Below are 26636 nucleotides of genomic sequence, written 5' to 3' on the forward strand. Positions count from 1 at the left end.
CTAAAATGCATTTCTGAAGCAAGTCTGAAACCATACTTTCTTTGTAACATCTTTTGCAGGATGTTCACACGTTCTAATGGTAGTCCCTCAGACACAATCTGTTACAAATACTTTCAAGAACAACACTTTTGACTTCTCTTGTCATAGAGGAAGAAACTTGAGGAAAACTAAAGATCTATGCTATATATTACACATACTGTGTAGTATTAAGTAGTATGTGTTATTACTGTAATGTTGACAACTTTTTAATAAGTTCCATGTGATTTTTTCATAAGCAGGCTAAAGTAATAAGTGTAAGCCACATGAACAACGACTCAAAAAAGCACATTATTAGTATTTCCTCTCAAATTAGCAGAATAATAAAAGACGCTTTTATATGCCTGTTGTGGAATGTTGTGGAGAGTGGGCAGCTCTGTAAGGAAAGGTGACCTCAGAACCAAGGGTAAGAGCGAGGCAGGCCAAGAAGTGTCTTAACCAACAACGGTCCCATGGTAAACAGAGGCCAGTTGTTGCCAGACAAGTCTGTAGTGATGAGGTAGAACCAAAGTGAAGCCAGGACTGTGCAAAAAGAAGCAATGCAGACAAGTTACAACCACACAAACTCCACTTAGACATTTGGGGAAAAAAGATCCCCAGTGAAGGTAGCCATACATTGGAAGAGGATCCCAGAAAGGTTGGGAATTTCTGCATCTTTGGAGATATTGAAACTTGGATAAGAAATGCCTGGAAAACATGACCTAAGCTGGTTACACTTTAAAACAGGTGACCTCCAGAGATCTCCTCCACCATGAATTATTATGCGATAAATCATCTTGTTCATCATCCAGCTCCAAAGCAGAACTAAATCTACCTTTCAGACACAGTGAGTCACACAGCGTGGTAGTTCTTAAGCTAAAGATGAATTAAAAAGTAGCTGCTGTTGTGAAGAAAGTAAATTTCAGCTGGGGATGGAATCAGGAGAATTATTTCACTCTACCTTGTGCTAGTGAGATCTCAGTTGAGAAATGGTGTCCAGTTCCTGTAATCTTATCAAAATGTAGCTTTACAAGACACATAACCCAGAGATAGTCTAGAAGACAGCAGTAAAAAGCAAGTGTTTTTTCAAAACCGTAACTCATGTGGAATGGTTCACATAGGAAAAGTGAAATGAAGAAAAAGGTGTTATAAAATTCTGACAATAGATAAAAGGTATGGTTAGAAGGCACTGATCAGCTATTTTTCAAATTGCTCTTCTTGAATGTCTTAAAAAAGAATAAGAAAGTGATTTTTTTTTTTTTTTTTTTTTTTTTGTAGTAAAGAGGGCTTATGTTAGGCATAAGAAAAAACATTCTAATTCTGCTCTTTATTGTGAACATAATTTGAACAAACTGGCTGGAGAGGCTGTGGATTCCTCTTCTCAGGAATTTTGTCAGAGCAGGTTTAGACAAACATCTGCCAGGAAAGTTTTCCCACTCTTCTATGACTGCATTGAGGAAAGAGGGTGACAAACTAAAGAATCTACAGAGAAATTTCAAATGAAGAAAGGGGGAAAACAGAGCTGTGGGGAGAAATGAAGGTTAAGATATACATTGGGGCTAAAAATGGTTCTGAATGAAGCAGATTGAGCCAGTGCAGTTTCCTGGGGGAAGATTTTCACTGTTTTATTTATGTTTTAAAAGGTGAATTTTTCCCCTGCTCCCTTAAAAGTACTTTGCAATTCTATAGTGTCTTCATCTTAGGATTTCAAAGACCTGTAATGAATTAAGACTGAGTTTTCCTCCAAGCAAGATAGATGGGCTCCAAGTGCTTCCCTTTGCATGCCAGTCTGGCTACCTGCTTTTGAATGTCATTGTTCTCCAATGGAATGAGGAAACTGCACTAATGGAGGAATGAATATCTTTCAAATTGACTACATGAAGGCATAGTTTTCAAGAAGGCAGTTTTCCCATCCTGGCACTTAATGCAAACACAGTGACCCACATACATTTAGAATGGGACTGACAAAAATTATGTTAACCGCTTGATTTAAAATCAACAGCTGACTTCAAAAGAAAAGAAGTGACACAAATATTTTTTGTAATAAGGGAGTATTGCCATATTCTCTCATTAATATGATAAATAGTCATATTGTGCACATTTTAACACATGACTACTTTGAAGTCTAGCTTCAAAGTAGACAAGTAGAGCTACATGGTTTTGCTGTAAACTTCAGAGCAGGGAGCGTTCTGCACTTCTGTCTGTTCATCTACTGTTGTCCTGAGCTATCAATCTTTTAAAAGCAAAATATCTCTCACCATAATGCCACTAATTCACAGAATGCTGATATGTTTTATTACTAAAAAAATGTGAAAATGAATGAATGTTTCATTATGAATAGAGACAGATGGAAGACGTACTAATAATAGATCCCCCTGCGACAGACCTTTTTTATGAAGATGATTCCATGTGCCTATAACTGGAGCAGGTCAAATGCTGGATTTGGGTATATGTGGGATATTTTGGTCTGAGCTGGTAAGTAAATGGTAAAATCCTGACATTTTCTACAGAAAAGGAATTCAAAGAAGTTTTTGTTTAAGCACAGTTTGGTTTCTTTCTGTCTCTTGTTCCACCTTTCCCCCCTTCAGAAAGCAAAAAACCCTGAAAAGATGGAAGAGCTAGTCTGAGAAACCTGGGGCCAGAAATAGCCCTGAGAGCCTCCTGGAGCTCAAATCATCATCTAATGGGGGCCGGGAGGGCAGTAGCCCTGAGAGATTTGGGGTGAGATCCCGAGTGAGGCTGTGCTGTGGCACCAGCCCTGCTCAGACCCCGCTGGGGTGCCCTGGTAAGAGCTTCTCCTCCAGGCTCCCTGCTGCAGGAGAAAGAAAGCCTGGAAGCAGACAGAGCCCAGCCCCTGGGCTGTGGCTTGTTCCCGAAACTCGGGCCCTTGGGCAGGAGGGGCTTCCTGCCTAAAGGAAGTCTGCTTGGCACACCTATTTGGAAATGTGAGGTTGTGACATCCCAGCAGCCCGCCAGGACAGCAGGCAGGGTTATACTGGCAATGAGCTGTCATTTTAGTGGGAGCCCATCAAAACTATCCATGTAAACTGTATCCATGTATCCATGTAAGTGTGGGGTTGGCCCCATTTTGCACTAACATTTGTGTAGCTGGACATATGTATATGTTCCTAATATATTGCACCCCTGATGCATTCTTGGTATTCCTGACCAGTTATAACTATAATAACAAATATCAAATATGCCATTAGTATAGTATACACTACTTATGACCAACACGCTAGCCTAGATCTCTTTTTTCGCTTCCAGTAGCTTTAACTATTCCTTCCTTCCTTCCCTTCATTTATGCCATGTATCTTACTGGTGCCCCTTTGGCATTTTTGCCTGGGACTGAGTGAGATCAGCATTTATTTGAATACTGTTGATCTACTGATAATGCTAATGTCAGTGTGCTAAGCTGGAACATGCAGCACTAACAGAAAACTCCACCCTATGAATCATTAATAGGACTTTCTGTAGTTTGCCCCTGAGGATGACAAGCATTCATGTGTGCTGTGTGAATCATCTTCTTGCTATGATGCCTGCCACTGAAAGCCCTATCAGGTTATTTAACAGAGTTACCAGAGTCCTCTATATTATTGTTATTATTATTATTGTTATTGATATTGATATTGATATTACTGTTATTACTGTTATTATTATTCCATACAGGAAATTCACACGGACAGCTTGAAGCTAGTTATTCATGTCAGATCTCTCCACTTGGCAGGAAATATAACAAAGAGAGCAAGATCAGAAATCCTGATCTCATTGTACGGGGGGTCACAATCTTATGCCACTGAACCCAACGGGACTGTTTGTGCCAGGAAACCTGGACTTGTCTCACTCTCTCAAAAAGAGGCAATTACATAGCTCTCTGAGTGTGCTATTTGTTTAACAGGCGATGATCATAAAAGTACTGAACTCTAGTTTAGCCGCTTGAAAAGCTGGCATCAAGAGTGGAGCTGAGAGGTATCTGATGAGATCAGTACTTCAGGCCTCTCATCTCATTTATTTTTGTCCCCGAAATCTATTTAATGCAGCATTTATTTGTGAAAGAAGAAAAAGGGGCACCTAAAATGATTGTACTCATTTGCGCTTGAAGGGATTGATTTCCTTGAGACTTATGCATCAGAATGTCATATATTAAGAAGGGCTCTGATGTTTTATACAACAAGGCAGTACCATTGTATGAATACATAAACAGCTCTTTTCAGTTTATATTACACGAAGGCTGTGCACAGAGTATGCCATGAGGTTTTACTTTGCTTTGAAGCTATCTTTAGTGCAGTGCTAACAGCCAGAAGATTGAACAGCTAGCCACACCCTGTGCCTTCAAATTAAACAGATTAAACAGTGCCCAGCTTAACTCTCAGCTTGCTCCAAACGTAGCATACACCAATAATACAGGCCTGTCGCATCCTTGTGGAAGAAGTATTGCCGCTAACTGCCTCTGCCTCAGCTGCATTAATGTGCATGGGCAAACAAAACGAACAAGACCGATAAGGTATGTGACAGCCAAAAACAGATAAGAAAAATGAGAATTGTCTAGCCGAAAATGGGACAGTTGGCATGTATGAAGGAAGAGATGGAGAGCATTGTTACAGAAGTGCAGTGCAGTAATGAAAACACCAGTTAGTCATAGAGAAAATTCAATGGTTTGATCATGCTGAGTCTGTGCACCACACGATTTCAGTAAAAAAGGCTATAAGCTATTTCTTCAGCGTTTGACCCAGTCATTATAGTTTTTTCCTGCTGGTTCTGCAAGAATAGTGCTGGGGAATCGGCATAGCTAAAGAAAAGGATGGCATCAACATGTACTTTAGACACACCTCAGGGATGGTATATTCTGTTAAGTAAATAACTAATTTTATTTTTTTTTATTTGAAACCTGCTAATTCGCTGAGGCTGTGAGCAAAGGGCTCCCTCCTATTGTCCAGTTTTCTTTAAATTTGAAAAGGTGTAAAGTACATCAGAGCCTTAAGTGATGGCACTTTGTTACAGCAGTAGATTGCAGAAAAGGATTAGACTGACCACTGTAAAAGACGTATTTCTTATTACTGTAAGCATATGGAATAAGTGTAAATGCTAAGAACATTCATGGGCATAAGGGAAACGGTGAGGTGATGAGTAGCATTGACTCAGCTCCCCTTGTAGCTACCTGCTGATTAAAGTGCTCATATGAGGATGTCCGTTTGAAGAAAAATGCTAAGCTAGCCAAGTCTGTTCAAGTAGGCCAACTCCACTGCCTTTTTCTTTTACAGGGAAGGGTGAACGGAGGAAGAGGGCTGAAAAGGTGAGGGCAGGTTGCTGTCAAACTAGAGCAATTTCTTGTGGTATTGTAAGGCTCTAGAGGGTTAATCTACATAGTTCAGGTTTTGATTCAAATCTAACTGGCTTCGGGACTTGGAAGGAAATCACTTCTGTTTCAGAGGACTGCAGTGAGCAGAAAATGTCTGCAATGTACCCTGAGAAGAGAGCAAATATTGAAAACATTTGTGAGAGCAAACTCCGTAGCACCTGCGAGCCTCAGCGATGCTGTCACTCTTCCTGATAGCTGCGGTGTGAAGGACTGGGTTGTTATTTCACATCCCCGCAGCTTACTTATCCAAATCTACCTGTCAAACAAAGAAAACAAACCCCCTCCAATTAACTCGGAATGAATGTTTTAATTCCACAGTAGGAGCTGGATCTTGTACAGATTGGGATGTAGGATGCTTGGTGGAGGGGCTACAAAAGGGCACTTTTGCCAAATTAGACATTTGTAGGAGGACCTTGTCCTTTTCATCTCCACACATGTTAGCTTTCCATCCTCCAGCTGAATGTACATTTCACACATTATAGCTGCAAAGAGCAAACTAAAACATTGCGTGAGATATTAAGCTTACTGTGTAGCATAAGAAGACAGCATGCTGTGTCAATTAGGGCCACCTGCTTAATATATGAAACTCTAAGGGCCCTTCTTCTCCTGCCTAATGTAAAAATATATTTAATAAGGAATCTGGAATATTGGCATAGACTTGGTTTGGAGTGCAGAGGAAGATAACATAGCCCAGGAATGCTTCATGGTAATTCAATAGGTATTGTTTAAGAAAACCATGTGGGTTTAGAGTAAATCACAAAATACTGACGCAACATGGACTAGTGGTACTGACACAATAATAATGTGAGGTAACTCATTTTTTCACTGTGTGTGTAGACAGCTACAAGTGAGCAGGGTGCTTTTTATGTGCCTCCAGTGAAAGAACCAAAGCATAAAACGTATCAGGTTTAAAATAACCAAAAGGCAATACTTTTTACACATATGATTAAACTGAGGAATTTATTTCCACATGACTTTTTTCATGTCAAAATTTGTGTAGGTTGGAAAATCAATCAAAAATTGTCAGGAAAAAAGGGGGTGGAGCATATTAGGTGAAATTACACCACCTGTGACTTAACAGGTCTCAAAAGTGCAGGATGGAAAATGCTTCAGGAGTGTTCTGCTCTCCTTCCTCAAGTGTCTGCTAATGACCCCTACCAGAGACATGAGACATGGTTAGCTAGACCTTCTCAGCTGTGTATGATATTCATCAGCCAAGATCAAAATTATGCTGTATATAGGAGCCAGATGGCTTTTATCCTGATGGGGCTGAGCAGAAGAATTTAGCTCTTAAATTTTTAAAAAAATTTATAAGTAACATAAAGGTATTAGCAACAGAAATACAAACATGCAATTCACTGGATTTTAATCTAACATAGCCTTGAACAAGCAGATTTAATGAAGGATATGCCTCTGTGCATTTTTTACTACTTGTCATTCAGTATTTTAACCCCAAAGGAAGTTAATCTGTGCGTGGAAGGTTCCGGCAAATCACACATGGAGGTGTAGCTAAGTGATTTTATGGACATTAAATCATTATTGCATTGGGCATGAGGGACACTCTTCCTTTTTGAGTGGAAAGGTTTACTTTCTATGTTTACATTAAATTACAGTATCTATTGCTACGAAAAACATTGGAGAAAATTAAATTGAATTAGAGTCCTCAGCCAGTGAGGTAAGAACTGCCTTGACCTCAGAGTATAAATTGAGGGAGGATATGCCTCACAAATCTGAGATGCAAAAAGTTTTGAATTGAAAATTTTTAAGCATTTTTTTCCATTTTGTCCTTTTGAATTTCCTTCAATTCCCAATAGCAAGACATGTGGCTTATTACACCTGGAACAAGTTCCGGGAAAACAGCTTGCTGGATAACATGAAGGAGCTGGTTATTTGAGATTGAACTGTGCGAAGAGAGACAAGAGAATATTTTTTTCATACTTGGTTCAGCACAGTGTTAGGTCACACTGGCTCTGGCTTGATTTCACTACAAACACACATTTTTCCATATCATGTCATCTAAAGGATTCTACATGGAGCACAGCCTACACAAATTGTAAATGCCATTGCACAAGCTTTCTGATGCCTTGATTTGCAGAAAACTTACTCATCAAGAAAACGCTTCCCAGTTGGAACAGTTAATATCTCACCTGTTTTCCAGATCCTGTGGCAAAAGAAGTCTCACATTTGAACAAGCTGGAGATTGCTTGTGATGCAACTGAAACAGGCACTGACTGAGAGAATTATAACTGACATCCAAACCAGACTTTCTTAATGGAGAAATACATACAGCTACAGGGAATTAGAAGATGATGATGGTGATTTAGAGAATGGTGATGATGACTAGAGTGGCTTCAGTTAAACGGGTATTTTGAGCCTAGAGTGTTCTTTGAGTCTATTTTGTCTGAATTAGGCTTGTGGCTCACAGACTGGACAGAACATTCTCAAGATAAATGCAAGTGTGATAATGTTAGACTAGAAAATTAGGAGCAAATGTTAAGGTAAATTAAAAACCTGTGCAGCTTTTTAAATTTATTTTTAATTCAATTTTATTTGTCCCAGTTCCTTTTTCTTTTTCCTCTTGCTGACCTGTGGCACAATTCTTAGCCAATAAGTTTATTCTTGATGGAATTGGTGAGATGGAAGCAGATGCTATGGTAAGAAGCTATGTTATTTGCACATCAGAGATCTGATCACCTTACAGAGGTCAATAGTTTTTAATATAGTCTGTCACTCTTTTACTTTCTAGCAGAAAATGAACACTGTTTTTCAAACGTTGCTTTAGAATCTCACTGTAAAGCAGTCTGATTATTATTACTCAAAGCTACATTTTTATCTCACTTTCTCTTAATTTAGCAACTGGATCAGCTCACATGGAAATACGTATCAGAGGCCACCATGAAAGGTAAGAAGTGGTAAAACAATCAGACTAGTACAGTAATATTTGGGAATATATTTTGATTTACTGTGCAATCTAAGGTGTTTGGGTTTTTTTTTGAATGACAAATATACTAAAGAGCTTTTATCTTGCATGTTATTTTACAGTATGCTTCAATTTAAAAATGACAGGCATTTTTATGAATCCAAACAACTTAGAATAGAATTTAAGACGAGAAGGAAATACTGTATAGTTGTTTGGTGGACTTTCAGGTGTGATTTGCATGATCTCAGTTTATTTTTCACAGTATTCCAGTATCAGTAGAATCTCTTCCTGGATTCCCAACAGATGAGCCAAGACTGAAGGACAATGAAGACTATCATAAAACTTCCAACGGTGATGTTTCATTTATCAGTTTAGCTAAAGATTTAGCATATAAGCAAAACCTTGTTTTCCATTTAAGAGTTTTCTATCATGATTCCAGTGACTTTTATCACGTGAATTCATTCACTGCTATACAGTATGTAGGATCATCTCCACCACAGCTGTGAGAAATGCAAATTCTGGAAAGAAAGAATAATATAATAAAAAAATCTTACCACTGTTCTGACTTGCATTGCTCACTATGCCAGCACCTTTCTGGCATATCAACTGCCATTCAATCCTTCCCATGCACCTTTGGCAAATAAGTCCTCCAGTATGAGTTACAGCGTGAGAGAAACTGTAGAGAAGAGGAAGAAGGAGGATGAGTTGTGTGGAAGAAGATAGATTTTATATTTGTAAACTGCAGTAAGCAAAGTGAATTATTTTCCTTCTAAACTTAAAATAAAGTTGATCATTGATGAAAAATGAATGATTAACATGGCCTTTTAAAACTCAGATAATAGACAACAGGTTTTGTACCAACATTAGGCTATGACTCAAACCCATCAAAACAAGAATTGAGCAATGAAAAAGGAGAAAATTTAACTTAGCCCAAGATTATTGTAGAAAAAACCCCAAAGTTTTACTAAATATTTTTAGGGGTTCGAAAAATTTATAATAGCTCCCCGTACATTTTACAGGTTCAGATATGTATGGCAAAAAAATCCAACTTTGAAATATTGCTGTAGAATAAGAAATTTATACACTAAAGTGTTTGCAATACATTTTCCAGTACTAATCAAGAATTTATATCTTATATGGCTGTCACAGTTAGTTTTAGCTAGATCAAGTACATACCAAGCAGGAGTTATGATGACATGGAAATTTGTCAAGTGGTCTATTACCTTCTGTAAAACCAGCCGAAAAACACACATCAGACACCAAAAGTCCCATTGCTCTCTAGAGGACACTGTAAAAAAGTAATTTTGATTATTGAATTTGACACTAGGTGACAGTTTGTTTTCCATAAACATTTAAATTATTTTTATTACCAAAAAATCATAGAAAAAGCCCAATGTGTATGCTTGCAAGCATAAAGTAGAATCAGAAATGGAACTAACTTGTTTTATAGCTTTTGTATAAAAGCTTTTCCAGAGTTGCCAAGGTCAAACATCCCCTTACTTACAAAGTTGCATTCCTAAAACTCTCTCTTCTTTCAAGTTAAGAATTAATATGTATGTTTCTACCTGTAAATAAGAATGTTAATAATATACTAATCTTTAAAGTAAACCCTAAGCTTTCACTCTGTCAGAGAATATCTGGTTTAATGCTCTCCCTATCTCTGATCACTTCTAAGAAACAGAAATCTAGTTGCTTTTGCATACAGTTCCTTTGTCTTAAATGTGCAGTATGACAACACATTGCTTGATAGACAGTACTACCTTTCCTGAGACTTGGGCTTTTATTTCCCCACTTGTTAAAATTTCTATTATACTTAAACCCAGGTAAATCTCACCTTAGGCTTGCTTTCTTTTTTCTAAATGTAGTGTGAGCCTGGAGAACCTGTAATAAAATTATGTTTCTGGTACTATTCCTAACAATGGAATAAGTTAACATTTAGTACGCACTGAAGTATCGATCACCTGCCTGAAGAAATGGCTCAAAGTTCATTGCATTTGAAATGATTCTTCTTTGATCCCTGACACTGAAGTGAAGATGGAGCAGGTTTCAACTACTTCTTGGAATGACTGAAAAATACACTGCATTTTCATACCTTTCTGCACTCAGCCTGGCAATCTTTTGTCTGTAAGACTCTTTAAATTTCAAAATACCATTCTGGAGGAAAGAGTAATGATAGTAGATCTAAACCAGAATTTACTAACTTGGAAAGATCAAACATGTTTTAGAATCCTGCTTTCTTTCTGCAGTATAACTGTTTGGAAAAGAGTAATGGGATAACTATGGTATACTTCTAGTACTTTTTGGCAGGAAAGTATTGAAGCTGGTTAATGTTCACATTTCTGCTGTTGAAAGAGAAAAAAAAAATGCTATCAAATCTCAAATTGTCAGATCAGACTACATGTGTCAATCTCTATCAGCCTATAATTTTGGATGGAATTCACTCTGACCAAATTCAGCACACCCAGTAAGTCTCTGGAGATCTCTGACTATCTCCATAGGATATATGAGAAATATGTCTCTAAAAACCTAAAATAAATTACAGTAGGTTATATACTTGTCTTTCTTTTTAGAGCCCTTTCAGAGGAGTCCCAGTGAAGGACTCAAGTATATGTATTATAAGAAACACTGCTAATCAGCTCTTTTGTCATTTCCCTCACACTCTCTCCTCTATTTTTGAGATACACTAAATCAGTTCAGGGAAGCTTCAAGTAGAAAACATTGCCTCTGTTATATTAAAACCTCCACCTTGCTTTAATTTTGGTTACATCCCTTTATCCTTTCTCTAGAGAATCAAACTCACTGATTAATATTGCTGAGGTCAAGTGATTCACAGCTTTCTCACAGAATCAAGAAATTATGATCACTAATCAATTAACTGGCTACTCAGAGTATGCAAGTGGAGGCAGTCACTGGAAAGTGACTATTTATGAGTTCAGGGCTTTCAAGTTTTCAGGCTTTGGTGAGGTTCAGTGAATCTCAAAGGTGATATCAGGGCTTTCATACAATGATTCCAAACCACCAGGGGAAGGTGCTATCAACGGTCTATGTTATATTATTTAAAGGGCTAATAAAGCCACCGCTTATTATCCTATGGATAATAGGGGCATGTGTCTCTTACTGAGTACATTTGAAAAGGAGTAAGCCCATAGTTAATATATTTTGACCAGATTTCCTTTTGATGTCATAAAAAAATCACAATCAAGTATTCAGAAATCATTACAGCATTAACAATTTTAGATTCAAATGGCCTTATTTATGTTTCCTGCAGGGAGAAAGTGTCCACTTGTGTCTGATGTGCCATTTACTAAGAATTATCCACCATCTGTAATGTTAGGACTTACTCCAAAATCCTTTGAAGTCTATGGAAGGATTTGCATCAACGGCAGGGGACTTTTATTAGGCAGCTACTGCTCTGAATTTTGAAAGCTGAATGCACTAAATTCTAATCCTTTGAGATTTAAAGGTGTGGGTATTTTGAAGAGGTTTGAACAGACAACTTTGTGAGTGAAATCACCGTGGTTCCCATACTGACACTGCACATATCTGGATTCTTCAGCAGGATACAGTCCTGTTGTCTTTGCATTTTTGAAAACAGGTTTTCCAGGAAGCAATGCAAACAGAAAAATCAGATCAGATCTCTCTCTTTTCTCTTATTTAATACAAACCCCCTAAACTTGTTCTTAAAGCTGGACTGTGTTTGGAAAGTATATATATTCTTCATTCATACTTGGATGATTTGTGAATCAGGTCTAGGGAACCTTATTTTACAGTTCAGATATGAAGTCCTAAAGCATAATGACGTGTCAAAATTTAAAGAGAAGACAACTTTCATTAATCAAATTCTACTTTTCATAAAAGTAATAAATGAGAACACAGTGTGTAAAATATTGAATTTATCATTTGACAGTGTTGTTTCTACCAGCCTTAACATTTTCTCCATCATTAATTAGCATTTCTCTATCATTATTTGTCAAGTCAGGTCGACATTTGATCATCTGTAAAGTTGCACTTGTAGTGGAGTTCAACATCCATGCTTATTTTATCAACTTCTTTGCCCAAAGGAATGGAATTTTGCCTTTGTCCAGTCTTTCACAAAAAGAAACTGAAATTAAACTAAGCCTAATTAAGAAATGGAAAGGCTGGTCTCTGTTGAAATAACAGAATTGTGGCAAAATATCAGGAAATCTTTCCATAGGAACTTATCAACAAATTTATCTTCTTTCTAAATTGGTTTATCTGGATTTCTGAATGTAAAACTAAGAAAACAATTTTTAAAAATAATATAAACTGAATATTTGGTGATTAAACATGATATGATGTTCAGGAAAAAACAAGGCTATGTAATTTTATTCTACAAATAAAAATGTCTTTGCCCAAAACTGTACTTAAATACCAGTGATTTCCTACTTTGTTGATAACAAATTATACTTGAATAACAATATAAATGCAGTGAGTATTTCTGAGTAAGAACTGTCCTCATTGTCACAAGTTTTGGTGTTGTCTTATACTTTTAAAAGCCCTTCATTTTGATTAAATTCATGCTTAGTGATCGTTTGTGGTAATGATGAGGTTATTATTTTGCCATTTAAATCTGGGGAAATGCTGATTTTCAGGTGATGGCTTATAGTTACAGTGTTTGTGAAGAAACAAGCATGTACTCTTTTCTTATTCTTTCTTATATCATTCACTAGCTTTGATTACACTTCATTCTTTCAAGTCATCTGAAAGGGGAATAAACAGTCTTTTAGTGGGTAGTAGTAGAATGGCTGATACAGAACTTGATTTATGGTACTTAATTAACAAAGAATTAAAGAAAGAAAATATAATTGATGCCAATCAACATGGGTTCAGGAAAATGAATCATGTCAAAGTAACTTAATATCTTTTTTGATGGGATTAAATATTTAGCTGATAAAGATAATAGTGTTCTTGTAATATGATTAGATTTCTGATTTCGTATCACATGCCCTTTTGATTAAAAAACTTAAACAATATGCTATCAACACATTAAATGGTTTAAACCCTGTTAATTAAGAGATCTTTATATCAAATTGAAAATGACTAATCATCAGTGAGTGGATGTTTCTGAAAAATTCTCCCAGAATTTGATTGTTCATCCCATGCTATTTTGTCAACGATCTAGAAAGCGTAAAATGATCTCCAGTAAACTCTGCAAATGTCAGCAAGCTGGAAGAGTGTTAAGTGAACATAAAGACAGCTTACCCATCTAATGATGCTAGGCAATCTAGATTGGTCAACAGCACCACCACAGATAAAAAAAGTGAGTTTTAATATTGAAAAAAATCATGCATCTAGAAACAAGCAACAATCCTGAAGAAGCAGGTATTCTGAAAAGGACTCAAGTGTCAGGATAGAAAATTGTCTTCATCCACATAATGAAAAAATTCCTAGTCTTCGAAATATGTTTTCCAGATGAGAAAAGCCTACTTAAGATGGCCTCTTGCCCATATTCAGCACCTGAACTGTGCCCAAAAATTATTTGGAAGTGGTCCAATTTGAATAGATCAAAAGCATACAGAGAGGTGTCTGATTGAGATGAGTGATCAATCATCTGCTAAGACTGCCAGACTCAGTGTGATAGCTAAAAGGACTAAGATTCTTGCACATGAAAATGGGACAATACTAATAGTAGCAGTACATAATGACTGACTAACGTAACTAATGTTAGTGATTCAGGAATAGTAAGCCTAGAATTGGTATATGTGCTTCAAGGAAGGTATTTATGAATAAGAAATGGTTCAGAGAAAATCCACAGTAATGATTAAAGGACTTAAAACCTATATAAAGGTATGTGAAGAGGTTAATCTATTTTATCTTAGCAAAAGAAGGTTAAGAGTGACTTGTTCACGGACTGAATATACATATATATTTATGGAGCAAAGTGTTGACAGCGGAGTGTTGTTCAGTTAATGAACAAGTGGATAATGATCCAATTAGTGGAAGCTGAAACTAGACAAATTCAAGTGACACAAAGGCATGTGTGGTGTGTGTATATATATATATATATATATATTTAATGAAGAGTTTAAAACAACTTTCAGAGCATAGTAATTGATTTTCTCTCCATGGCAATCACATAGCAATTCAAAATCAAATAGTTTTCTCAATCATATAGCTTCTTTCTACTCTAGTTTGCTAGCATGGATATAGCTGTAATGTCTTCTGAACCACTACAAAGCCTTGTAGTTTGGATGATTTGCACTAATGTCTTTAACGAGGACTAGGTGTTCCTGCTGTGTTTTAATCACTGTACACTTCAGCATTTGAGCCAGAAGACAGGGGTCATAGCATGCTATGAAGCACACTGGTTAGTGAGAGATCTCAGCGAAGAGGTATTACTAAGAGTATATGACACCTTAATGCCATTTTTATGGTGGTGTGGATTAATTTTGAGCTGAGCCAAATTATGTGTTTGATATAATTACAACTGAAATATTTTAATTCTTTTTCTTTTAGCAGACTCTAAACAAATCATTACAACTTACATCTTCCACTAGTAAAAAAGAATCCTAAAATCTTCTCACCATTAGTCTGTGTGCCTAGAAGAAATTTGCTCTGATTTATGGCTGAAGTTTCCAGCAGCTAATGTGATTCAAACAATAATCTCCCAGTTTTGATTAATGTGCTTTTCTAGATGCATTTGCCCAGATACTACCTAATTCTAATTTTATGTAATAAGCAATAAGTAGACATGAGAGAGATTTTAAAACTAAGTATTATAAATGAATATGCTTATGCAGCATAAGAGCATAGAAAGTCTTCACAAAGTAAAATGAAATTCAATGACCAAATTACTTTAAAGTTTTATATTTGTATATATTTAAATTAAGAAAGTCCCTGCAAAGGAACAGAGATTCAGAAAGCTGTATGTGTCTGAAGTGAAATGTTCGGACCTTCTGAAGGTTGAAATCCCCAAGTTCTGGTTTCTAGAATAATTTTAACTATTTAGCACAAATACAGCAAAAGTATTTATACTCCAATGTAGAAAAAATTTAAGATGAAAAAAATCTATAACCAATGAAATTAGGACTAGAGTAAACATAGAAATCAGCTTGGAGCACACAGCTAAAAACAAGTAAAAATGTCACAAAACTTGCCTACCTCCCTGATAGCTGACCAAGAGACCTGATCATACCTACATTCCAAACTTACTTTTTTAAGATCTGACAAAATACACATGAGGAAAGCAGACCTCATATGCAAGAAATGAAGAACAAAAGAAAAATCCTGGAATATAAAGACAGTATTTTAAGACTTAGCTTGGCTGGAATGATAAGGAAGTGGCAGGTAGGAGGATGGAAAATGTTCAGGAAAATTTGATTGTGAAAAGATATTCTCAGTTTCTCTGATAGCTGTGAAAAGTAAAGATGAGATGCGGTAATCGCATGATGTAGGCAACTCCATTCCTTCATACTGACAATACTGAAGTATAAAGGTGAAATAGGGGCAGAGTTTAACCACTTGCCCGTCTGCTCTTCATGGAAGTGTTTTAACATTTTGTTTTTCTTGCCAAAACATGGTGTGTGGGGTCCATGTGTTCAATGTTCGTGCTCCTTCTTTCAGTCACACCTAGATCATCTCCAGCTGTGAAGTGTTCCCAGGTCAGAGCTCTTGGTGTCTGTCCCAGCTGGGTCTTGAGTTTATATTGGGGTCAGTTTTCAGTGTCTGGGTTGGAATCCTCTTGGATTATAGCTTGCACAGACAGAAACCCCAGGACATAAACTGAATGAAGCAACGGTTCCTCTAACACATCCTTCAACAGGATGGTCAGAGTCATACTAGTAAGTTCTCTTAGCCTCCAGAACTGAGGAATCGCATGCAAACCGTTTATTGATCACGAGGGGCCCATGCAAAGTCCTGAGCATGGAGGGCCTGGGGATCATTTGGCGGAGGGCTAATTGGGCAGATTGACAGCGCAGCAGGGATGCTCCTTATGGTCAAACAGTGCAGACAGCACCCAGGATTGGTCCCAGCCACTGCTTAATGCACAAGTGGAGATGTGGTTTCAGGGGACCAAGATCCTCGGACAGTCCACTGTTTAACTTAAAGAAAAGTCTAAATGTAGTAGAAAAATTTTCACAGAAATGTAAGAACAAATTCATTTCCAACATACTTCAGAACTTGCAATCCTCACTTGAGCAGCAGTGATAGCATTAATTAAGAAAAGAGTTTGTCATTTTACTCCGGTGCACATTAGCTTTGTCTATCTAATATTCCTAATGGATGTGTCTGTGTAAAGGCCCACAGATGGCTCCAGCAACGAGGAGGAGGAAAAGGAAAACACATAATCTCTAAATGTCAGAGAATAAAAGCCAGCTAAACAAACCAAACAAGATGCTGACAATTGACACTACCCTGCGGCAGGAAGCTAAACTCCTACCTTTGCGGTAAGATCATAATGCTTTTGTTGTTGTTGTTGTTGTTGTTATTGTTGATCACCCCAAGAAGAGAACTTTGCCAAGGAGGAAAGAAAGAAAGATCACTGTGAAGAGTGCCAAGCTCCACAAAATAAATTCCAGTATTTTACTGACCAGAGTGCTCGGCTGTTGGCAGAGCATATAAGAATAACTATTTGTGTAGTTTAGGACTGGATGTTCTCAGAAAAGTACAATTTATGGGCTTCATTGAGGCACAGCCTATGAGTCATGATAAGTATAAGTGGTTAACAATCCCCATTACTACCTTACCAAACAGCATTCAGTAAATGGTCATTGCATGTTTTTCTACCTGTTTGTACCTTATTCAGTGAGATCAAGTCAACCTGGAGAGACGTAGCAGAAAGAATAACAATTTGCCTTTGTAATGGTAGTGGAGGCTAGTAAAGCAGGGGATTTAGGGGAATCTTGCATCCCCTAACAATTTTGGAGGGTAGTGCAATTCAGGATTCAGCATAATGTCACAATAGGACTCAAAATCCGGAAGGGGCATTCAGGGGTGTTTCAGATATTTGCTCTGCATTCTTCTCATGGCATTGCAGGAGCACACTCTGTTTCACCACATCATCTTCGGATGTGAAATGACTTAACGTACTACAAGTGACTGCAAGTGACGCATCCATAATACTGTCTGCATGTGAAACATTTGCAGAGACTGTGCCTTGAATATTCACTTTGGGAGTACTTTCTTATTTGTTCTCCTTAAGCCACAAAGAGTTCTTCAAATAATTGGTTACTTAGCTGCTTCCAATTATCTAAATGATTTTGTTTTATTGCCTTGAGTGCCAAGCTAATTATTATTAGAGATGTGAGAAAATATTTTATTTCCCAAATTGCAAATGGATTATATAAAATTCTGGTAAAAACAAACGGCTTCTGATAAATCTTCATTTGCAGTCACTTAGAAAAAAGAAAAAAAAAAAACCCAAAACACAACCCCCCAAAACCTTGTATATTCATTGCTCCTGGGACTATAAACAGTCTTACAGGAACTACACAATTTTCAGTGTTCTTCCATAAAAATGGAACGTATTGAACTACCAGAAAAACCCAATAAATATACCAGTCATTGGAATTATACATACCTGAGCAGGAGATACATAATTCTAAATTTTTAAAAGCAGCTAAACTAAATTATGCTTAAACTTTGACAATAGATACAATATACCTACATTGGAAACTCACTTGCCCCAAATACTACTGTACCCATACCCTTCATGAGTCCTTGAAGGGATGAATGCAATGCAAAAGCACTGATGGGCACAATGTGGGATTGTGAAAAGTTTGTAGGCATCAAGAGTCCAAAGCAGCACAGACCTGACAATATTTATGTCTAAATACCCTTTTCAAAATCTTGAAGACCTTCAGTGCATTTTGGGAACCCCAATGTCTTTGAAAACCTGCTTCTGATCTGCTCTGTGCCTCAGTTCCACATCATCAAAGCAAGATCAATACGCTTCTCTGCCCAATAACAGAGCTGTGATTATAAATGCTTCAAATATTGCAAAGATTGGAAATCTAAACTGATGAACAGATAACGGTCTTTGATTGCATACTAGACCCTCTGTTGTGAAAATATATTGGATTAGGTGCACTAAAAAAAATCTCTTTCCCTTCTTTCTTTTACCATATCCTGGGGACAACCTTTCACCAACTTGGGAAAATCTGTAGAATTGCTTAAATACTGACTTCCTTTTTGATGCAAAAAATAAGCCAGAATCTAAAGCATATATTTTGGTATTACAGTTCGTCTCGTGATTTCCCATGAGGAAATATTCTTCTCTAGGTAGTTTTATTCTACAGGGCTTGTGACATGGCCAAAGGTAAACCCTTCATGTTCAGGATAAGTGAAAACTTTGGATATAGCATTTACCTGCTGCATAACTTCTGGTGTCCTTCTAGAAGAGTCCTCCTCCCATCTGTTCATAAAACAGAGCAGAACAAACAGCAGCCTTGCCTACGTGCCACTTAAATGGCTTTCATTTAAAGATCATGGAAATTTTCAGCACTTTTCCAATGCCTTTGACATTTGGCAGGCTTTTAAGAAACAAAAGCAAACTTGAAAATCATTTTTGTTTTCTGTAAGTGAAAAACACGGCTGGCTTTGTTTAACTGTAAATATCATCAAGCCTCTTCCTTGCTGTGACATTCCTAATATGCTGTATTTCACTGAAGTTACATGTCACAGTCACATTTACTCTAATTCAAACACATTCGCAAGCCAGGAATGCTATAAAAATTGGCTATTTTTCTCCTAGTGTAATGTCATAAATATGAGCTCTTTCTTGGTTATATAGGGCTTTTTTTTTCCTTTTTTTTTTTTTTTTTCTAATATTACCAACTAAAATTTCATTTTCATTTAAGATGAAATATTGAAGTACAGATTCTTCTATTTCTGATAGAAAAAAATAACTAAAGGCCACATTATTATTCAAGCCATTAATTTGATTGCATTCTTATTGATGCTTTAAAACAGAAGAACTTCACATGTTATCCCAGGAGGTGCAAGGAGCCTTAACCCATCCTTACAGCATCATGACTTTGAGTAACAGTGTGTGGACTTTGTCAGATCTTAATGCATTTAGGATTTTGGAGTTAAGCTCAAAATATGTAAAATCACACTGTAGAATTTCTGACAGAAATATGAATAATATATTCCCTAGTTTATACATGAAAAAGCTGATCAGTAACAAAGGCCAATGTGTACTTTCTACACATAAATGCCATAAGACAAAAAGAATTGTCAAGACGATGCAGACAAGACAATAACAAAGCACATACGATTTCAAGGGAACATTTGCTACTTAAAGGAAAATGAGGAAATTACCATTGTACAAAGAGAAAATATATGTGGAAAGTTTAGCAAAATATAGTCTCTGCTTAAATTACTTAGGACCTATGCCACTTAGTGTTGTTGGTTTTGGTTTTTTTTTTCCCTAATAATCTCAATTATTTAGCCTTATTAGAATTATCCAGTGATGCTTTTTGTTTGAATAAAGATTACAGTGTTAAAAGCTCAGAAAGGACTCAGGACAGTATTTGCAGTGAAACAATTTTATGTAATCTACTAAACTGTGAACACTGTGAACATAGCTTCTCATCCAGCACTGGTTACATCACCTTAAATTACCCACATATGCATATATAGAGGCATCTATGTCTCTTCCACAGAGTTCTCCTAGTTTAATCAGGACTGTGTCACATTGTTTTACAGTATCCAGTGACTACGTTTTGACTCCCATACTCTCTGAATAGTATGCATCTCTTGCATGGAGAACAAGACTGTTTATTTCAGAATAAGAAAAAACAATGAGGTAAGAGAGAACAAATCTGAAATTTCTATTAGAAAGTGGGAATACAGTGACCTCCTTGGCTGTATTCTGCTTCTGAACTGAAATGCAAAATGACATCTGCTCTGGTAACAGAAAATACATTTGCATTTAATAGTGTAGTACTAGAATAAGAATGCGTGATTTCTCCTCTCCCTGAGCTCTGTATACATTGTATTAGGCATTTCATACAATGATGTTCACTCCAGTACTAATTTTTGTCCTCATTTGCATATATCACAACTGCTGAAATAATGAAGTTAGGAAAATTGTACCTGTACCTGGAAAATGTCACTATTAGATAATATTGCCATATGTTGCCACTAAATTGTCATCCTGCTCTACAGGACTTGAATGCTCTTTTTCCAGGGGAATTCAGAGCAGGCAAACTTCCCGTGTGAGGCCCAGACTCTGAAATGGCAGTTCCCAAAAGAGTGCTCCAAGGCTGACTAGTGTCCATGTGGAAATGACAAGTTTCTTAGAATGTCTTTAAGAACTCATTGCATCTCATGGTACTTCAGATGATCTAATTGCTGTGTGTTAGAGTCGGGCTGAAGAGGCCCTCTGAGAACTGGATAGTGAATGATGATTTCCTTCCACAAGGAATTGTCTCTGGGGCAGTGCACGTAAAAAAATACCTTTGTTGTCTGTACTCCTGCCAGGAAACAGCTATTGTGGCAAGGTACGAGATGAGTCAGTTGTACATCATGAAAAAAAATCCATCTTATCACACTGAAACTGCTGTTATTGACCGTTGTTTTAGTTTTTATCACTTGTTACATCAACATGAGAGATGTTTGCACCAACTTTAACTGTACTCAGCCCTTCTGTGCTACCATTCAATCAGGCATTTCGAAATGTCCTACAGCATTAGGGAAGACCTTCATCAGCCTCTCAGATATGAAGGTGCTGTTTATGTCTTTATTTCATAGGTGGCAGGGAACTTCTAATTGTGGATTTCTTTGTCCAGAAGTACTGAAAGCCCTGGTCAAAAGACAAGGGATATACAAATGTTCCCTTGTGAAAATCAGATCTAAGTTATCTGAAGCTAGCCTTGGCAGAAACTCAAGCACCTTACAGAAATGATTACGCAAAGGAAGTTCAACCTCACTGTTTAGCCCAGCCGCTCAGTAATAGTGGAGTGGTACCCAAAACTCCTGACATGCTGGTAACTTGTTCTGCTTGCTAAATATCAGGCACCAATATTGCGTTCCCTCGGTGAGCTCCTGTTATAACATCTTTTCCAGCATATCCATTTGTAGTAAATTGCTTTGCCAGTACCTCCTCTTTTCTGATTGCACTGAGCATCTCCTTTTGAAAAGTGTTTTGCCCTTAAATATGCCAGAGTATATACATGGCATCCTTCCAGGTGAGATTCAGTATTACATTTGGAAGGCATTTCTCATGAGATTCACTTTGGTTCCTGGGGGAAGGGCAGTTACAGACTGTTTTTTTAAAGGTTTATCTCTGCTCTGTCTTGTCTATTCTTGAGCATTATCTAAAATTTTGACAGTTTTCTGATAAATGCTGAGGCAATTAAAAATATTAATGATAGCATTAATGATTTTTACTTTTCCATCCCACTCTTAGATATATTTAAGTCACAGAGAATAACTTTTTGTAGTGTGAAGTACATGAATATTTTTTTTGTTATTGTTTTGGGGGTTTTTTTCAGCCTATCTTTCTTCCATCTATTCTTTATTGAGTGGAGAGTACCCATCCATAACCTATAGCCACTCTGAGCACAATCCCATGGTGTAGAGGCTTAGTTTTGATTAGGAAAGTGTTGATCTGCTCAGACTTGAACTACTTCCCTTAAGAAAACAAACAAATGAACAAAAAAAACCCCAGTGAAATGCTCATTCAGCCATCTATATATCTACAGTAAAGTCAGCATTTAGCAATCAGTTGTATTGCTCCCCTTCATACAAATTATGCAGTTAACCAAGAATGTGATATTTGGTCCAATTTCTATTCAAATATGATGGAAAGCTTCTTATGTGTGAGTGTATACGTTTGTGTGAAGTTTTCAGAGCCCTGAATTTGTTATCACTGTCATTGTACCTGAGATTATTAAAAAAAAAAAAAAAATAAATCTTTGCAGAGTCTATAAGTGACAGCAGAAAGGAAACCAAGCAATATACTGATTTTCCTGGAAATAAGTTTTAGAATAATACTCAAGGTCATCCTGTAAGTTTCAGGACAGGACAACATATGTTCAAGTAGAATTGTTATTTTGCAAAATTAAACACATGAATGTTATGGTGCAAAATTAAACACGTTCAAAACTAAAGCATTTGGAGATCTAGATGCTATCTGTTTTCTAGCTTAGTCATTTCAGTTTTCTTTATATCAGTATCTATGAATGACAGCCTAGGTATTCCCTAGCTATTGTTTACACTTTTATACTAATATGATGTGTTTTGAACTTAGGTCAAAACCAGGAATTGTAGGTTTCAAGTAGGAATTATTAATGGTTCTAGACATCTAAGATTTAGGCTGAACATTATAGTAGCTACTTCCTTCTGCAGTCATTTGTAAGGTCTGCCCTAAATCCTCTTGAATGGGATTCAGGTGGCTTCCTCATACAATGTGCTTCAACCCTTTTAAAAATAAAAAATCACATTCTCAAACAAGCGGGTGTCTAAATATCTCTGGCCTTGATCTAACTTTGAAGATGATAGCACCTTAAGCATCACTATCACTATTATTGCTAATCATGTGATTGGAACTCTGTATCACTTGTCTATGTCTTCAGAAATAGGGCTCTAGCTGTATGGTTTCTAAGAAATTGCGGTTAATTTCTGAAAATTATACAGATTTACTGCTAGTTTCAAGGGTAGCAGAGGGCACAGAATAACTTCATTTGTAATCAGAGACAGGACACTTCATGGAATTCTCAGGCTTGGTTTATTTTATTATTATTTCAGTACAAAATGAACCACAAATTTACAAATGCATAAACAAGATCCACACCTGAATATGAATTAACTTGTAAGGAGTGCTGTGCCGACATAAGTAGCCAGCTTTCAATTTCAGAGGCAGCATTGCTATTTCTGCTTGAGACAGCTGTATCCTTTAGAGACAAAGAGAACAGACAAAAAAGCCCAGAGCACCCGAAATACTGAAGCACCATAATTTTGGAAAATCATTAAGAAACGTGAAATTCCAGATGCCTGGAAGAGAACAAAGCCTTAAGATGCAAAGAATGTCAAAAATGAAGTGAATGTTTTCCCTGGAATGTCTTCTTAATCCCTTAATTCACAAAGAAGCTTATCGGGATCTTTAGGTAATAAACCATTTTTCACCATTATCGTAACTGTTATCAATAGTACACCTTCACTAAGAGTGCAAAATTAGAAGCTGTGGTGTTACATTCCTATTCCTTGGTACTGCAGGGAAGCACAGAAGTCAGAGTTCACTATGGTGGATGTTTTCTGTTGCTTCTCAGACAGTGGATCACTATTTGCTCTTATCAGTTCATGGTCAGCTAAAGAGAGCTGAGTGTTTGCTGTTGGTTACAGTTCAACATGTACTACAGCTCATTGTGCTTTTGGCTCATCCTGCCATCCTTTTCCAAGGGATTTTTGTCCAAAAACAGGCTTCACAAGCAGGGTTTGCTATGTTCAGATCTTTATTACCCTCACTTGTCTGTGAAATCTTACCTGTATGCATAAATCAGCCCTTGCATTGACATAAATTGAAATAAATTAAATCGCTTGTACAAGCTGGGTTACATACTGAGGAAGGGTGGGTAGAATCAGTGTTTGCTTTCTGGGTACCCTTGTTTCTTAAGGGAAGAAGGAATATAGAAAGAAAAAATCAGAAAAAATAGAAACAAATCTCAAAAATCACTGCTCTCAGTTATGTCATGAATTGTTTTGCTTTGCGGTAGCTGCATCAATGATTGGTGAGATGTTACATTTAACTCATGTAAATACTTCAGGTCCAGAGTGTTTTAACTAAGCTCAGTTAATTTGTTGAATATTATTTTCTGAAATTTCTTGGAATGTGTCACCTGGATATTTGTGTAAAACATACTTGGACCAAGATTTAAACTCATTCCAAGGATATTGTTCTTGTGTCACTTAGAAAGTACTATATCATGCCTTCTAACTTTTGGTTACAACATTTGACTACTAACTGCACCAAATATCATTATGAGGCTGTCTGGATTATGATGGCAGATGTCAGCATTTCACAGTAAAGTCATTCCTCCAAGTATTAAACTTTGCTAATCTTACTAAAGATAGCTCATAAACTAGATTACTGAGTGTCTGGATTAACAGTAACAACCGTGAAACAAAGAGGGATTTATGAAAAAGTAAGAGAGTCCAATGAGATGATAATGGCACATTTGGTGGACCTGACAGTGCTGCAAACAGAGGTGGGAGAGAACTGAAAACATGATTATTATTTTCAGGTTTATGTCAAAATTGTGTCTCAGTAAATTTGAGCCATGTTAACCGAAAGAAGGAACTCTCTTGAATTCTTCCACCAAAACCTTTGACCAAGACCCAGACCTTATTAGTTTAATGTGAAAAAGAATAGAGCTGACTTTCTGTTTTAATTTCACAACTCTCTATAATTCTTTCTTTTGGCACAGGCTGGATTTGGAAATACTGAAATACCACCAGAAAGGCAGCAAATGCGATAATTCCTGCAGTATTCGAAGAACGAAAAAGATAGAACTTTCCAGATGGGCTTTCTAGGAGAAATTACCCCTTAGAATAGGGTCTATGTAAAAGTACCTGTTGCAAACCTCTGAAAATAAAATATTTCCTTCATGACTCTTTGTTTCTCCATTTCTCATTAACATTTCTTGTATAAATTCAGCAAAAGAAAGCTTTCACAAAGGTCATCATTTCAAGGTCACAAATGTTTCGGTGAAATTTATTCAGTGCAAGTCAGACAGTTTAATATCCTTTAAATTCTAGGATTCCAAGGACATCTAATAAGGTTCTCAAGGAAATGTGGAAAAGCTGCCTGAAAAATACAGGGTAACACATGAAAAGATGTTACTTTATAAGATAATTCTAATGTCTAAATAGTGGTAAAATCATACTCTAAGAAGGTTTTTTTATTATGTGTTTTGTGTTGCTGACACTGTTACGTGAGTTCAGTAATTTGCTGTCAGGTTGAGTGGAACAAAATTCCCTGTGAGGCCATTTTATCCCTCCAACCCCTTTGAATGCAAGAGTAATGTGGGGAAAGAAAGATCATATTGGTGTTTCATTGAATAATATCTCATATCCATTATATGCCAGGGAAAAATAAAATAAATAAAAAAAAGAATTAGAAGGTTTAATTTTAATGTGTTTCTTGTGAAATAAATAAGGCCAAAGACAAAGAACATGAAAATATTACCGTTCTAGAACGAAGTGAGAATATTAATAAAAAGAAATTGGACAGTTCAGTAATAAACAGCACAGTAGATCACCACTAAAAATTAGCATAATTGGCAGCTGGCATGTTCAATTTGTCAAAGTGGTAGGAGGCACAGCAGACTTTTGTAGGCAGTAGTGGGGTTCAGTTCTTAGTCCCTTGAATATGATCAATGATTCTCTCAAAAATCCTGGCTGTAGATAATCACAAACGAAAGCCATTAGAGATATTTTTTAGCTGCTTATAGAAATAGAAAGGGCTGCATATTAATTTACCATGCTCTTTCATTAGTTTTGTGTCATTTGTTTCATTAGTCATCTGCTGTTTCACACTGATGTCAATGACACAAAACTAATTTCTGGCTAAATTGTACTGGTGAATTGCACCCCATTACAGGAATAATTCCATTGTGCTCATTTGTATTTGGAATGAATGCTTACATCAAAGCTGTTGGCTCTAACCACTTCATCCTTAACACCTCCTCTGTGAAAAAAGGAAACATTTACTATGAAGGTTAGATGGTATCTGAGCCGGATTTTGAAAGTCAAACTGTGAGTACTCAGGTCCCTTTGTAGTTCTGGCTGTAAGTGCCTTCCTGAATGTATCCCTAGTATGTGATTTACGCAGGCACCCCTCAATGTTCTTCTAATGTAGATATGTACAGAGGATATGACAGTCCGAATCATTAAAAAAAACAAACAAATAAACAACCCAGAAAGCCAGCCCTGAAAAATTCTGCTTGCCAGCGGAGTATAAAGAAAGTAAATTACCACACCTGGATATAAATCTTGATGTCAGGCCTCAGTTAGTGGGTTAATGAGTCTATGGATGTTCCCCTCCTATTTTTCTTTGGAGGGGAAGCATTCATTTTGTTTAAAGTCCTTTCTGTAGGCTTCCACAGAGTAATTCTCTTTTTGAGGGCTTCAGGTCCTACTGAATTTGATGGGAATTCTTTTATCCAGTGACAACATGGCACATTCATGATATAGCATAACTACTTCCAGAAGGACACCTTGATCCTTAATGCTACCTAGAAAGTTTTCCTAATATCAGGTCTTTGAAAAAGGTGATGCAAGAAAGGCAGAAATAATATTCTATATTGCAAGAAAAAAAAATGTTTTGAGAGTAAATTGTAGGGAAAGAAATCCAGTTCCAAAAAATCAGAACTTTCT

General features: G+C 36.8%; 1 long non-coding RNA gene across 2 annotated transcripts in view; it reads left to right on the plus strand.

The window, feature by feature from the left end:
* Positions 1 to 24835, plus strand: part of LOC126037768 (uncharacterized) — a 44379-nt gene extending 19544 nt beyond the window's left edge. Inside the window, exons 2-5 of one of the 2 annotated variants that reach the window (XR_007505808.1) lie at positions 8228 to 8276; positions 16555 to 16702; positions 19965 to 20064; positions 24686 to 24835. This is a non-coding gene — a long non-coding RNA (uncharacterized LOC126037768). Of the gene's footprint in view, positions 1 to 8227; positions 8277 to 8569; positions 8646 to 16554; positions 16703 to 19964; positions 20065 to 24685 lie in introns of those variants that run through there. The other variant, XR_007505809.1, reaches the window with a different exon arrangement.
* The last annotated feature ends 1801 nt before the right edge of the window (positions 24836 to 26636 follow it).

The sequence above is a fragment of the Accipiter gentilis genome, chromosome 4, assembly GCF_929443795.1.
Source record: "Accipiter gentilis chromosome 4, bAccGen1.1, whole genome shotgun sequence".
Taxonomy (NCBI): Eukaryota; Metazoa; Chordata; class Aves; order Accipitriformes; family Accipitridae; genus Astur; species Astur gentilis.